Source organism: Rhea americana, unplaced genomic scaffold (genome assembly GCF_003343005.1).
Source record: "Rhea americana isolate MKP2758 unplaced genomic scaffold, rheAme1 scaffold_1, whole genome shotgun sequence".
Taxonomy (NCBI): domain Eukaryota; kingdom Metazoa; phylum Chordata; class Aves; order Rheiformes; family Rheidae; genus Rhea; species Rhea americana.
Genome location: NW_028185038.1, coordinates 4,670,205 through 4,683,850, shown reverse-complemented (window position 1 = coordinate 4,683,850; position 13,646 = coordinate 4,670,205). Strand labels below are relative to the sequence as shown.

General features: G+C 38.3%; 1 protein-coding gene across 1 annotated transcript in view; it reads left to right on the top strand.

The window, feature by feature from the left end:
* The first annotated feature begins 2,732 nt into the window (after positions 1-2,732).
* The window catches only part of SLC2A13 (solute carrier family 2 member 13), a 146,762-nt gene continuing 135,848 nt past the window's right edge, over positions 2,733-13,646 (top strand). The window contains exon 1 of the mRNA XM_085297865.1: positions 2,733-2,818. The gene's annotated coding sequence lies outside the window, so the exon portion shown is untranslated. The remainder of the gene's footprint in view (positions 2,819-13,646) is intronic.

Here is a 13,646-nt window from a genome sequence, read left to right as displayed (position 1 = left end):
TGAATGGGAGCTCTAAGGCAAGAGCTTTTCACACTTTTCCCCCAAACTGGCAATTCGCTGTGGCTAACCTTCCTCGTCTTACGYGTCCGTGAGAAGTTACAGCCTTTCTGCTCCAAGACTGTTTCCAGAATCCTGTCTCGGTTTGGTTAGGGACCTCATGTTTTCCTCTGCGTTGTTTCTTTTTGCAGGAAAGCAAGACTGGTAGTTGTGGTTTTTATGTGTCTATGGACATAATTACTATGCGAAAGGAAGATTATTTTTTTCAGCCACTAGAAGTATTAGGGATGCCTTTCTGTGTGGAAAAAGCCATAACTTTTCCACTTTCCTGCTTTGCTGCAGAAACTTTGATAGGATAAATTTAAAGCTGGAAAGAACTGAGAGCATGCTTCATATTTTGTCCATTGCATTACCCACTGCATATGGCAGGCGATGTTGTGAACAGGCAGCGTGGACCACTAAGCACTGCTGTGAGAGCAACTTCTTTGCTTGATGTGATCACTGGAGTGTGCCAGTGGAGGAAGATTTTCAGTTTCTCATTGCTTGTAGCTCTCATATTTGCTCTCCCAAATTACATACTAGAACAAACTCTGTACTATGCATTCTGTACTAGAACAACGTAGAAACCATACAAAGCCTTGAGTAATCTAAATACAAATCTTCCTCCTGTTTGTTGCCTAGCCCTTTGGCTTTTTATTACTCTTAATATTTCTAGTTCTTGCATCTCTTTTGGCTGGAAAATCCAACTGGGAAAGAAAGAACTGGAAATTAGGCTCCCCAGGACTGTTTGTGATGCTGCAAGAAATCCTGAAGAAACAACTTAGTTTACCAAATAAGACCTTTGAACTTACGCRTATGAAGGCACCAGCAGTTTGAACTGAAGTCCATCTTGAACTGTTTTCAGTCCTAATGAGCAAAGGATATTTAGTTTTTTTTGGGGGGAGCRACCTCATGGTCACTCTAGGTAGTTCTGGTTTGAATATGTTCTTTTTCTGCTGAYGCAGTCATAGAAATGTAAAGAGGACCTTAAATAAGCGTAGTTTAATGACCTTATGTTGTTGTGGCTGATACGTTGCTGTCAGAACAGTGCCATGATTCTCTAGCTATCAACAGCACTGATTGTAATCAAATAGGGAAAATTACTAGGTACTGGTAATGTTTGGAAACTGTAGGAGTAGTCTTGACTTGTGCCCTGCTCTGAACTGCCTTTTGCAGTTCAGCTAGGTCCTGCCATGCCATCCGCCCCCTCCCAGGGGTGAGGGAGGAGCAGGAGGCATGTTCTGGATATTCCTCCTTTTCCCTGGTTGACTAGGGAAACAGAGCTGCTGTGTCTGGGGTCTCCTCTTTTCTGGAGCTGCACCAGTGCCCTGCAACACAACCTGCAACCTCCAGAGCAAGAGCAGAACTGCTGACTGGAAATGGGGAGTTCCTGTCCCTCTGTTTCTACTCTTAAATTACCGCTGATTCTTATCTACAGCATCTAATAGTACTGCAGTACCTAGAACTGTTATCTGTGGTTTTTGTTTTTGTTTTTCTCCAATATTATGTAAGATTCAAATAGTTTGCTTTGTTGCTTTCTTACAGCTCTAATCCTGCAGGAAGTGGCAGTACTTAACTTGCAGAAAATAGAACTATTGGCTTGCAGTCTGTTCAGCTGTACATTCAGAGGTGGATAGACAGTCAGGATTCATGAATTTCTTTAAAGAAGAGGTGGATGATGATGGTGTTGAGCATAACTGCATTCTGAGCATGTTATGGTTTCTCCTGTGCTGCCAAACTGTCAGTCCTAGAATAGAGTCTGTATGCAACTATTTAGCAGCAAAAATTATCAGGGAACTACAAAAAAATAGGCTACTGTCTTACAGATATCCAGAGAAAACTGAAAGGAGAACCTACATATGGAGGCTACTTTATATGTTTATTAAATACTTATTCCTGAGTAGTTGTAGGAAAACTGGTGGATAACTAAATACTATGATATGCTATGATAATGAGTCTGGAAAAGTTTCAAAAATTTAAAAAATACAACTGAAGCAYAGGGATTATGTGACCTGAAATGAAAACGAGAAGGCAGAGAAGGTTTTCTCTGTCTGTCTGAACATGTACCTAAAATGCAGTAGGGGCACTTAGGCTCTTTTAAGTTCAAGTATAGTCAGTGAAGAGAAGTTGGTGTATCAGAAGGATGATTCAGGATCCCAAAGTTAGATGTCTTGAGTCAGAGCTAATATCTCCTTGAAATCTACTTATTTGTCCAGTGTGTGATAGTAAGAGAGAAAATACTGTGGTTAGTTTATTTGTAGTTAGGTTTTTTGGATGGTGTTTTTGTGACTAAGGTTCAGCCCAGTGTGCTGCATTTATTATTCCTAATGGTATTAGGAGTTACTCTGCCTAACTGCTATTTTTAACCTAGCTTTCTGTTTGTAGCTGTCCGCTTAGAAAGTTTTGTTTACTCTAAAGTTTTCATGGAGACTTGCACTGCCAGAGGTTAACGAGATAAACTCAGAGGAACTTGTCACTATGTATTTGCTTGCTTGATTTGATCAGCTAATTTTCTAGTGTTGTTGATTAGAGCTGTGATGGATCCTGGGGAGAGTGTAGCATCCAAGAAAAGTGGTGTGTTAATGGATGAAGTAGACCATAGTGAACCTAAAAGAAAATACAAGTTAAGAACAAAGCTATGTGTACTTCTAGTGTGCACTTCTGCAAATGTTTGCCTATAAATGACCTTTTTTGTTTGTTTACAGGTCCTTGATTACTGGACTGTTGAGGTCAGTAGTAGCTTTGTCAGCGCAGGAATGGGGAATCTGCCTGAGGGGAAAAGGTAAGTCCAGTTTTATTCACTACTGAGTTCAACAGCTAAGCCTTTTGCCTCATAGACTCCCTGCTCCTGCATTAATCATAGGTGCTGCTGACCTCACCAGTCCAGTTGACTTTGGAACAGTTTGCCATGAATGGGAAGCCAGAGACGTCTAGACAACAACTTCAAGATCCAGAAGAAAGGGGTGGAAAGGACTGTGTTGTAWATGTTATGATGCTTTAGCCTAGGAATTCAATCATTGTGGTAATGTTTTGAGCCAGATCCTGGGATCTGGTTTTGTGCTGTGTTTTGTCCTTGGATAGGAAAAGAAATTAGGCATGGAGATCCTTTGTATTACAATTGTAATGATTGACTGGAATGTTGCTGGGAAAAAATATTGGTGTGTGCATTAGGAATCTGGGCACAGAAGTTCTTGTGTTCTGTGGAGCATTACACAAATAACTTCAACTTGTCTTTAGTTTCTCCGTTTTACTGAGTGAGACTATACCTTACTAAATTGGATGAAAAAATGCTGTTTGTTTTTAAAATATGATGAAAAGGTGCTTGGATAAAAAGATGCTATTTATTTTTAAAATACAGCTTTAGGGGAGAGTGCAACGGTTGTCTGCCCTTTGTGCATCTTTGTGTCCTGCAGGCTTAGGGAGTTGCAGTGCTTCCCTCCTCTCCTGTCCCCAGTTTCCAGTTTTACCAAGGAGGATAAACAAAATAGTATCGTGTTCAACAATGTGTGCACTTCTGCTTCTGAAAAAGCTTTAATTTTAAGGCATAACTTTTTGGTTCAAGATCATTGTTGTGGTTGTTGATTTACTTTGCTTTCCATCTGCTAATGGTGACTTCTAAAGCAAAGAAGGATGCTGCTTGTGTCTTGGCTCTAATTCTGCCACCTTTTTCTGAATCTTCGTCCCCTGGAGTGAAAAGCTGTCGGTTGTATCGGTCTGCAGGGCTTCTCCCTGATTCATAGCTAATTGCTTTGCTTGACACCCAAGTGCTATCTGGATGATTAATCATTATCCTCTTGGATGTGGAGTGCTCCCTTTTACAGAAGAAATAGTGCTCTAAGCTTATATATGCAGCAGTGCATAAAAGTTGTGTGTGTTCGTTTCCCCCCCCCCCCCCAACGTAGCTCAAGATAGCATGTCACTCTCCTGATACCAACTGTATTGCTGGTAAGATCTGAACTGCCTGTTTATAATATTTATATTTAGCCTCTTTAGAGGCTGTATATCTGTAGAATTCCCCCAATAATTGTTAAAATTTTTTAGGATTCTGCTTATGTGTTTCTTGTCAAATAGCTGGCTTTTCTTACCTAGAATCTTAACCTCTTTCTGGGTGGCTTATCTCCCACTGGACATATACTCCTTTGCAACTTTTATTTATAAATATGGATATGTGTATGTGTGACTGACTGTTTTGGTTAGATGAGTTGCTGAGGTATGAACCGCTGTGGCAGTGTGCTGGTCAGATGACTGCAAACCTGTTATGGTTGTTAACCTTCTGCCTCAAGCTTTCACCTTAATTCTGCTTTTCTTCCTAGAGGCTCATTTCAGGCTAGATGAAGTGACACTGTACGTGATAGCTGAAATGAGAACTTTTTATGGACCACTTCATTATAGTCAAACTATTCAGTCTTTCAGCTGATCTCCATCTAGCTGGAATGGCTTATCCTCAAGTTTCCCATATAGAAAGGAGCTTCATTTGGACTGGGTGGGGTGGGTATGTGGGATGTAGGGAAACCATGCTTGTTACATTGATCCAAAGAAAGGGGACTGGAAGCGTGAGTATCACAGTAGAAATATTTCTGCCTTGGCAGTGCATCTGCCACGGTTGACTTTCTGGCCCACACTGGTGAAAAGGAAACTCTGATCCAAGCTTCCTAGGCAACCATCTTGGGAAGCAGGGATCTAAACATCTGGAGATCTATATATATATATGTATGTATATGTGTATATATATGTGTGTGTGTGTGAGGAGGAATAATTGAGTAACAATTATATCTGTGGGTGTTTAATTAGGAGTTAACTGTATTTTCTTCCTATAGTGGAAGGAGACTCTGCAAGAGGACAGCATAAACCAGTTGTGCCGATTTTCAATATTCTTTCTGTGGGAACAGATTCCACAACTCTGTCTTGGAGGATAAAAGAAATTAAGAACTGCTTTGTGGTACAGAACAGTTTTCTTTCCTCCTTTTAAATTTTGTTCAAGAGTGAAAATGTTTCTTGGCTCAGATAATATGATCTTTTATGGGCTAATACCTACATAGAATAAATAGTTTTCATCTATGAATGAGTGAGGGAGCCTGGAGGAGGCTGATTCAAAACTCTTTCATCAACTTTAAGCCAGTGTAATTCTACTGATGCTACAGCAGCACTACTTTCTTTGTACTCATGATCTTGATAAACTATTAATTAATATAGTTATTAAAGATGTGGATCAGTTCACCTATATAGATGAACTATAGGTTCCTGTGAAAGTTGGTAGCTTTGTATGGTAGGTATGAATGTCATGCTGAGCTTTTAATTAAGAAATAAAATTTTAGGCATATCTATAAGAGAAGTTTCTTAGATTTTAAGCTGATAACTGTTTTGAAGATGAAATATTTTTTGGAAATCCTAATATTTATATTCTCTGACATTTTGTTTGCAGCAGTGCTCTATTTTCTGCTTAAAACAAGTGATTCAGTTACTTGTAACAAAACATAAATGCCTGTGTTGCCTGTGTGCGTACTTCTCAGTCTTACATAAAAATATTCCTAGGATAATTGAATCATCTAGAAGCAATGTATGGTGCTCTTCTTTTGTTTGGATTTCTATTTGTCATAAATTACCAATCAATAAAATGATGTATCTCTAAAGCAATAATCGACTGAGAAGTATTTGGTCTGCTATGTTTCATTTTCACAAYGGTTCTTTGTAGTTTATGCTCTGGAGACTTGTCCTGTTGTGGGATCTGCAGCCATCAGTGTTCAAAGCTGTGGTGAATTCTGCTGCTGCAAATATGACCTGGTCTGCCTGTCCCAGGAGCTGGAACCCATACAGCCAATTCATGTGCAGTAATAGCAATAAATCCTGAACAGCCATTATTCCATGCTGATACCAAGGGATAGAGGGATAAATAGCCTTTAACTGACCTTTCCATAACGTGAAATATTATCGTGATGTGCTGCCTCATACTGTTTTATAGTCTTAAGATTGTATTGCAATATGCCATGCCTTATGTTAAAATAAGTTAATGCATACACTGTATTTTACCTTGTTACTGAGAAAGCCTACTAACTTTAAATATTGCATAAGGAAATGTCTGCTTTACTTTTGAAAGGCCTAACGTGCAGATTGTGAAACCTTGAACGCCTGACGTGCAACTTTTTGCTGAATAAACTTAATTTGTAGTTGTAGTCCTTGATTTGTAGTTCTTGAATTTGTTGTTTACTGGCTACTTGATCTTAGAAGGTGACATGGAGACATAAAGTGATGCAGTCACCCTATAAAGTGGGACTGATATTTGCTTGACCTTTCAAAAGGCATTCTGAGACTTGTTCATAAACAACACTTTATAAAAGTAGTATCTTTAATAATTCATAGTCAGGACTTTTTATTCTATTCAATGCTACAGCTTCTGTGAATGGACTATACAGACTGACTCAATTTCTCAGGCTCTCTCTACAGGCAGATCTCTAAATTCCTTTCTTCCCATGTCTTTGGCCTTCACACAGACAGACTTCCTTTAATGTTGTGTGTGGTCAGTGCTCTCAGTGAAGTCTGGTGCTCAAATGTTATTGAAATGCTTCTAAATTATTCATTACAAATTACACTTAATGGCTGTTATGGCCACAAAGCCAAGTGGGAATTACACTGGTATTTCTACCTAACTTGATATACAAACCATGCATTAATAGATATCCAATTGTAGCATATTTGTCATTACATAGAAAAATAAAATAATTGAAAATCAACTCTCTAATCTTAAGATGTATCTCAGTGGAGTCACGTAGACTTAACTTGAGGAAGTCAGTGATGCATCATGTCACATCATCTTAAATTATTCACAGAAGCCTTTATTGTTCCTTACAGCCAGTTCACACAAGACTCATGAATGGACTTTCCTACTGAATACTTTGGTAATTTACAGCTAAGTTTGATTTTTGCGATAGGGCATATTTGAAACACCACTCAAGGGTCTCTATGCTTTAGCAATTAAAATTTCCTTTAATCTAAAGAAAGGAAAAATATGAAATTAGTACAGTGAGCAGATGTCAAGTTTACATCCACACACAGTATTTAAAATGTAGGTCCTGCTGCACCTGAAGATAATGAATGATAGATACTTGAATTGCTCAAAGCGCATATTCTACATTGGAAGCATAGTCTGCAGGAAGTTTTTGTAGTTGTTGCATTACTGTGGAAGCTCACGGATATTAAAGAAAGGGATTTTGCTATTAGGAAATGGGCTTTATTGGCAGAAAGAACAGCATCCTACTGGTTTGAAGCCTTTTTTCAAACCTACCAGCATGTAAATCTGTCATCTGCTGTGTGCACTTTGGAATGGCTCCTGAAACTTYTATGTCGTGAAAAAGCTGTAGTATTATTTTATTCTTGTGTACAGTAAGATAATAATGAATAGTACTAATGGGAAAAGGAGGAGGTGGTAGTGGACAACTTGGAGATCAAATCCACTGTAAACTGGTTTGTGCTTTGCTGCCAGTCCCTGGTGCTTTGAGCTATAGTTTATTAGAAGCTATCACAACTGGTTTCTTTCCTACTCACAGTTATTAGCACTCTAATGAGTTCTCCAGTGGATAATTAGTTCTGCCTCCCCGATGCTGCCCTCTCTTAGAGTATTGTTAGCAGTCCCTACCTTTATTTTGAGAAATAAGAACATCCTTTGTCTACACACTCTTCCTTAAAGTGTAAATAAAAGTAAATTTTTAACTTTCAAATGAAAATTCAATTACACTTTGATAGCTTTTACTGTAATTATGTTTCAATTAGATCTTGCTTTATGAAAACTTAATTAAAAGATCAGGTGAAATGTGGACTAGATTATAGGGGAAAACAAGATGGGACACAGTAATTACTTCAGGAAGTTTCTTTAGAAAGAGGGCTGTGAAGATTCGGAGTTCCTTTACTGCTCTAGTGGTAGGATTGTCAATTATCCTCAAATATGAATGTTTATTTATAAATACTCTGAGCAGAGTAATGCAGAAGCTCTAAGTGCAGGGCATGCTTACTCTAAAATAGAGAGATCCTGATTTTAGTTGTATTTCTTTGTGGTTGTTTGTGACATGAAATTGTTTCTTAGGACTTGAATGTCTTGTCACTTCAGTAGAGAGCATGGCTTAATTCTTAACTATAAACCTTTCAGTTTTAAAGGTACAATCTGCTGCTAGGTGGGAGCAGGTATGAAGGAGCTATAGAAATTAAAAAGAGGCTCAGCCTAGTAGCTGTGCCTCAGTGCAAAAATGATGGAGTGTTCAGAGGCTGAAAGACAGCAAGCTTAAACAGCAGAATATTTTCATTGTCTATTACCTTATGGCCTGCAGTSATTTACTGCAACTGTTTTAAGTTCTACTCACAGGAAAAACAGATTTTACCTTAAGAAGAATATTTGCTGCATCCATGTTAACAAGAACTGTCTCAGATAGGGCCATTTTGAATCTGGCTGTAATTCTTCCTTCCAGAAATTGCTTGTTTTCACTCTTCTCTTACTGGACATGGGTGGTACAAGAGGCATGCTCTGCCAGATGGGAGAACCAATACAACATTCTTAAGGGCATTTTAGATAGCCATCTTTATTTCCTTTTAATCTTTAGGTAGCCTAGACTTTCCAAGGTCTTATATCAATTAACAAAATTTACTGAGAACATCAGAATGTCTGCCCAGCTCTTAGAGCAKTGCTGACTTGCAACTCTTCCTTAATCCTCCCTGACTAATAGGCCCGGAGCATCTGGAGAACACAAATAGGCAGGAAAGAGTGTCTTTGCAGAGAGAATCTCAGAAGTCTGCTCTGTTCATGCTGTGATCTGGACTTCTCAGATCTGAGTGCTGTTAACAAGGAGGTTGCAAAGTAAAATTTTAATTAAAGCAATCCTGTTAGCAGAATTACATCTGCTGTTTGAAAGTCAGCTACCAGTACGATGTGTCTAGTGGTCTGCAAATTGTCAAAGGCTGAAAGCCATGGGAGTAGCATCTCCTAGGTTTTCCCAGGGCCTGGAGACTTACAATCTTGTTTTTAGGAAGCTCTTGGGCAGTCCATTGCCTTGAGAAAATTTAGCAGTAGTTTCTTCCCACCTACAGCTGGCATCTGCTACTGCTTGGTTTTGAGACTTTCTGCAGCTTTTGCCCTTCGATTGTTTGTAACTGAATAGATGGTTTGTTCCTTTTTTTCCTGCTCAGCGGTACTCTGTAGACACTTGACAGCTCCTATCTCTTTTCTTCGCAGRTGCAGCAGCCTTATTCTTCACTTGTAACTTCTTCATTTTGTCAACATAAGCCACCAGTAGAAGTAAATAYACACCAAAATAAGTAAAGTGCTCTTTTTATTCCATGACAGCTTGAGTGTGATACACTGAATTGTGATATTATCCTGCAGCTGTGACTGCTGATCTGGAGCATTGCAAGTAATTTCTAGGAATAAACCCTTGTGGCTTGCACCTACCAGCACTGTTGGATGAAGACTCCCTCTGCTGAAGGCAGTCCAGTGCAAGATTCTTGTCCTGGTAGTCAATGCCTGGCTGAGAATTAACCGGTTTGCTTGAGTAATACTTATCTGAGACTTTGCTTGTCAAAACAATCTCTTACTACAGTTGCATTTCACTGGAGCCAAGTAACTGTTACTGAAATGATAAAGGGAAACTCCAGACCATGTGGGAAACCTTCATGGACGCTAGATCTGTTCAAACTGAGGCACTTTTTGTAAAGCAAAAGGATGTGCAGCTTTCAGACTACAGACTAAGGGTGTTGACCTAACGCGTGTTGTATTGGGAGCACCTTTTCTCTAGCACACAAAACTTGCATGCCATGCAAGGTACCTGAGAAAAAGCAGTGTACTGATTTCCCCCTCACCTGAATACTGCAAATACAGGCTTTTTTTTAAGAAGTAAGAGGTTAGCCTGAATGACTACGTGAATAAGTACAAATTTTCTGCTTTGGAAAAGGTGTATGTGATCCAAAGTAGTTCATGAAACAAGTTAGAACAATCTGTAAATTGGAATATGATCATTTAAAACCTAAAGCAAAGCTGTTATTGTATGCCCTGTGTTCCAGTCTTTACAATGCAATATAATTACTTACTGTAAAATAATCTAATGGAAATGCCATGAATGTAGTTGTCTTTCCAGGATGGTAATTTTCTTTCACTAACATAAATTCTGATTTCTTGTAATGTATACTGATAAGCTCTGTATTAGGGTACAGCAGCTTTTGAATGAGGAAGCTGAATGAAAGCCCTGATTTATTCCTTATCATTCCACTACTTTTCTAATCAGGCTTATTTGCCTCTYACTGTCTCAATGATGTAGATCTAGTTTTTTTGTTGTTGTTGGTGGTGGGTTTTTTATTTTTTGCTTGTTTTGTTTAGTTTGTCCTCTCTGAAATTGAATTCTGTGCTCTCAGGAGTACTATGAACATGTGCACAGTGCCACCAGATCCTGAAGTTAAACTGCTGAATTACATTCAGCAAAGTTTGAAAAGCAGTATTGCTTTGCTGTCCTTTTAGTTTTCAAGTCATAGCACTCATCACCTGAAAATAAAACTTCTCTGTACAGAATATCTTTGCTGAAGCCTCTGGCCTTCAACTGCTGCGTTCCCCTCTCCCACAGAGACTGCACTGCGCTTATAAAGCTGGCTTTTAGCATGTGTGAATGCTCGTCTGGGCGAGTCCTGCTGCGTCTTCCTGGAGCAGTTTAAAACACTGCTGCTCTGCTGTAAGCTGCAGTTTGCTGAGCTGAGTCTGGAGAATGAGATGCGTGGCCAGTCGTCAGCTGCTTGGTTACGGTTTGATCTTGCACCTCAGCACAAGTGCGTCTCAGGCCCCAGCTCAGAAGCCAGGAATGGGCAGTGGAGCAACTGAGATGTGGATGTGCATCCTAGTCTGGTGTCTCGCTAGAACAGGAGGAGCAGCTGGCTGGGGAAGCTTTTATCTTTTTTATTTTTCTTTGTCCTTCTCCATGACTACCTCAGGACTTGGCCAGGTTCATCTGCCTTTTTTTTTCCCCCTAGGTGTAAGTGAGCAGCATGGATTGTGAGGTGTGCACAGGCCAAAGAATGAATGCCTACAGCAAAGCATTATATCAGTGACTATTTATTAAAAATAAAAGCATCACTTTTAAAGTGAGTGAAATAAGGCTTGCTTTATGTGTTTATACAAGAAGTCATAAAGAAGGCTACTGTATTGTATTTATACTTTTGAAGTGGAGGTGAAATAAAATACTCTCTTCTGGAGTGAGAAGCTTTGCGGGATGATGAAAATAAAGGTTACACTGAGTAACATAAACCTATGCTGCTTTACAGTTTCACAAAAGAAAGATTTTCTGCTGTTCAGTTTCTTGGGTTACTTATTGTCTTAACCACCTAGTTTTCTGGTTAAAAAAAAAAAAGAAAGAAGGAAAGAAAGAAAGAAAATCCTGAGTTGCTGAATCTCTGTGTTTCTGTTCCTACAGCATTGTAGGAAAATAAGTATTCTGATGAATATTCCCTCTGGATTATTCAATTTGGAGAATCTTCATGTGTCTCTACCATGATACCTTGTTTCTTTTTACTGTTCTTGCAAGATACTGCCCTGAGGATGTTGGAGGAAAGTATTAGCACTTTTGTTACACAGGAATTGTACTCATATGTTGCCATCATGTTTATATGATTTGGCTTTGTACTTGTAACTTGATCAAGGCAGAGTTTGGAACTTGAAATTACTTGTGTGTGTAATACAATTCACGAAGGCCAAAATGAAGGCCATACAATTCATGAAGGTCTCCTATTTACAGTATTAGTGACTGTTGTGGTTAYTTGTTGTGCACATAATTACTCTTTGAAGTTTTATTTTTAGATGAAGAAGGATTCTGTATACTTCACCCTTAATTGATACACACCACAGTGGTTTTACTCCTGAAATCTAGAGGAGTTACACTTAGATCTGCCTTTTACTGTGATTTGTGTCTCACAAAATAACGGGATCTTGGTGGCAGCAGTTTGTYGCCCTGTCCTTACCTGTTTTAGAGTTCTGTTGTAACTGAGTACAATTATGCAGCTGCTAAGAAAAGGATTTTTACTAATCTGATGTAGTGGAAGGATTGGAATGGAAAAGTCTTCTGCCAATCATCCTTGAAAAAAACTTCCAGTAAGCAGTTTTGAGGTGTTGATAATGCCTTTACCATTTGTACACAGTGAGTGAGAAGCCTAGATACTAAGAGGAGACTTGAGCTTTTASCTGAGGTTCACAGTTGATAAGAGCTGTTTTAATGAAGATTTTAGCTTTATCTCTTAGACAAGTGTTTAGTATACTAGAACAGTGTTAAAATGTACTGCATGATTGAATGTTTCCTGTTAGCATGTTTAATGAGGCACTCTAATATCCCTTTATGTTGGCCATCATTGTTGAAAACTGAAAGTGTTAATGGTAACACTAAAAAAGGTCTCTGATAGACTATGAAAAAACTTCATTTTTATTTTATTTAGACCTTATTCAAAAGTGATGACTTTTGAATATGTTATGGAGTTGTCTGTAGAATGTAGGTGGTTGGCTGTTGATCCAGCTAGCTAGTGTGTATGTGAAAGCTAATAGTGTTTTAGAATAAACATCCTTTACAGTAAAAATATAACTCTTTTGTTAAGGATAGACATTCTTCTCATCACACTACTTAAGTGGAATCTTCCATAAATTGACAATAAAGGATATACAATTATTGTGAAACAGTCACTTTTTTAATTTTGAAAAAGTTGATCAGTTTGTTGTTAAGCCTCTTGAGTATTACTGCTTGGACATGAGTAATGTTCTAAAATTATCTGTTGGCAGGAATGACTTACAGCTGATGTACAAGAGCTTTTCATTGCCCTTGTTGTCTAAACTAAAATRGAAGTCTTAGGGCATAATCTGTGGGAATACAGCTGAAAAAAAAATGCTTGATGAAAGTCTCTTTGTCTATATATGTAATAATCTGATACACTTCTGGGATCAACAGTGTTCCCAGGCACTAAATTTAGATTGCATGTTCAATATCCCAGATGTAAGAAGTTTATCAATTTCCCATAAAGTCAYCAGAAGATCACATTAGCTTGATATTCAGATCTAGCCTGGCAAATTTCCCCCATCCCCTTTTGAATTTTCTATTTAGTTAAAAAAAAATCATATTCAAACTTTCTTATAGCATAACAACATCTATAAAGATATTTATTAATATTTCATTCCYGATTATCTTTGCCATAAACTTACTTCTAAATCAGCTTGCCTCCAAAAGTCCTCTGTCTGTGGAATGATTTGCTAAAGATGCTTGGAATCCTTACAAGTAGTACAAACCACCAAGGGCAGCTTCTTAATGAGCCAATTTTAAAGTTGGTTGCATTAAAGTTTAACATTTTAATGAAAATTCACTCTTGCAAGTTCATTCTAAGATATGTAATAGCATACATGTTAAAACAAACAAACAAATAGAACTATTACSTTTGTTTAATATCTCAGTACAGCTTTATATGTTAGTGAAGAATGTCTCATTCCTAATGAGTATCCTCCTGAAAGGAAATGTTGGGGTAATTTCTGTTTCTGTCTATTCATTTAGAGCTTCTAAAATTCTCTATTCAGCTGTCACTGGTTTTTGTTGTGAATAGGGATTAATGGCTCAGTTGCT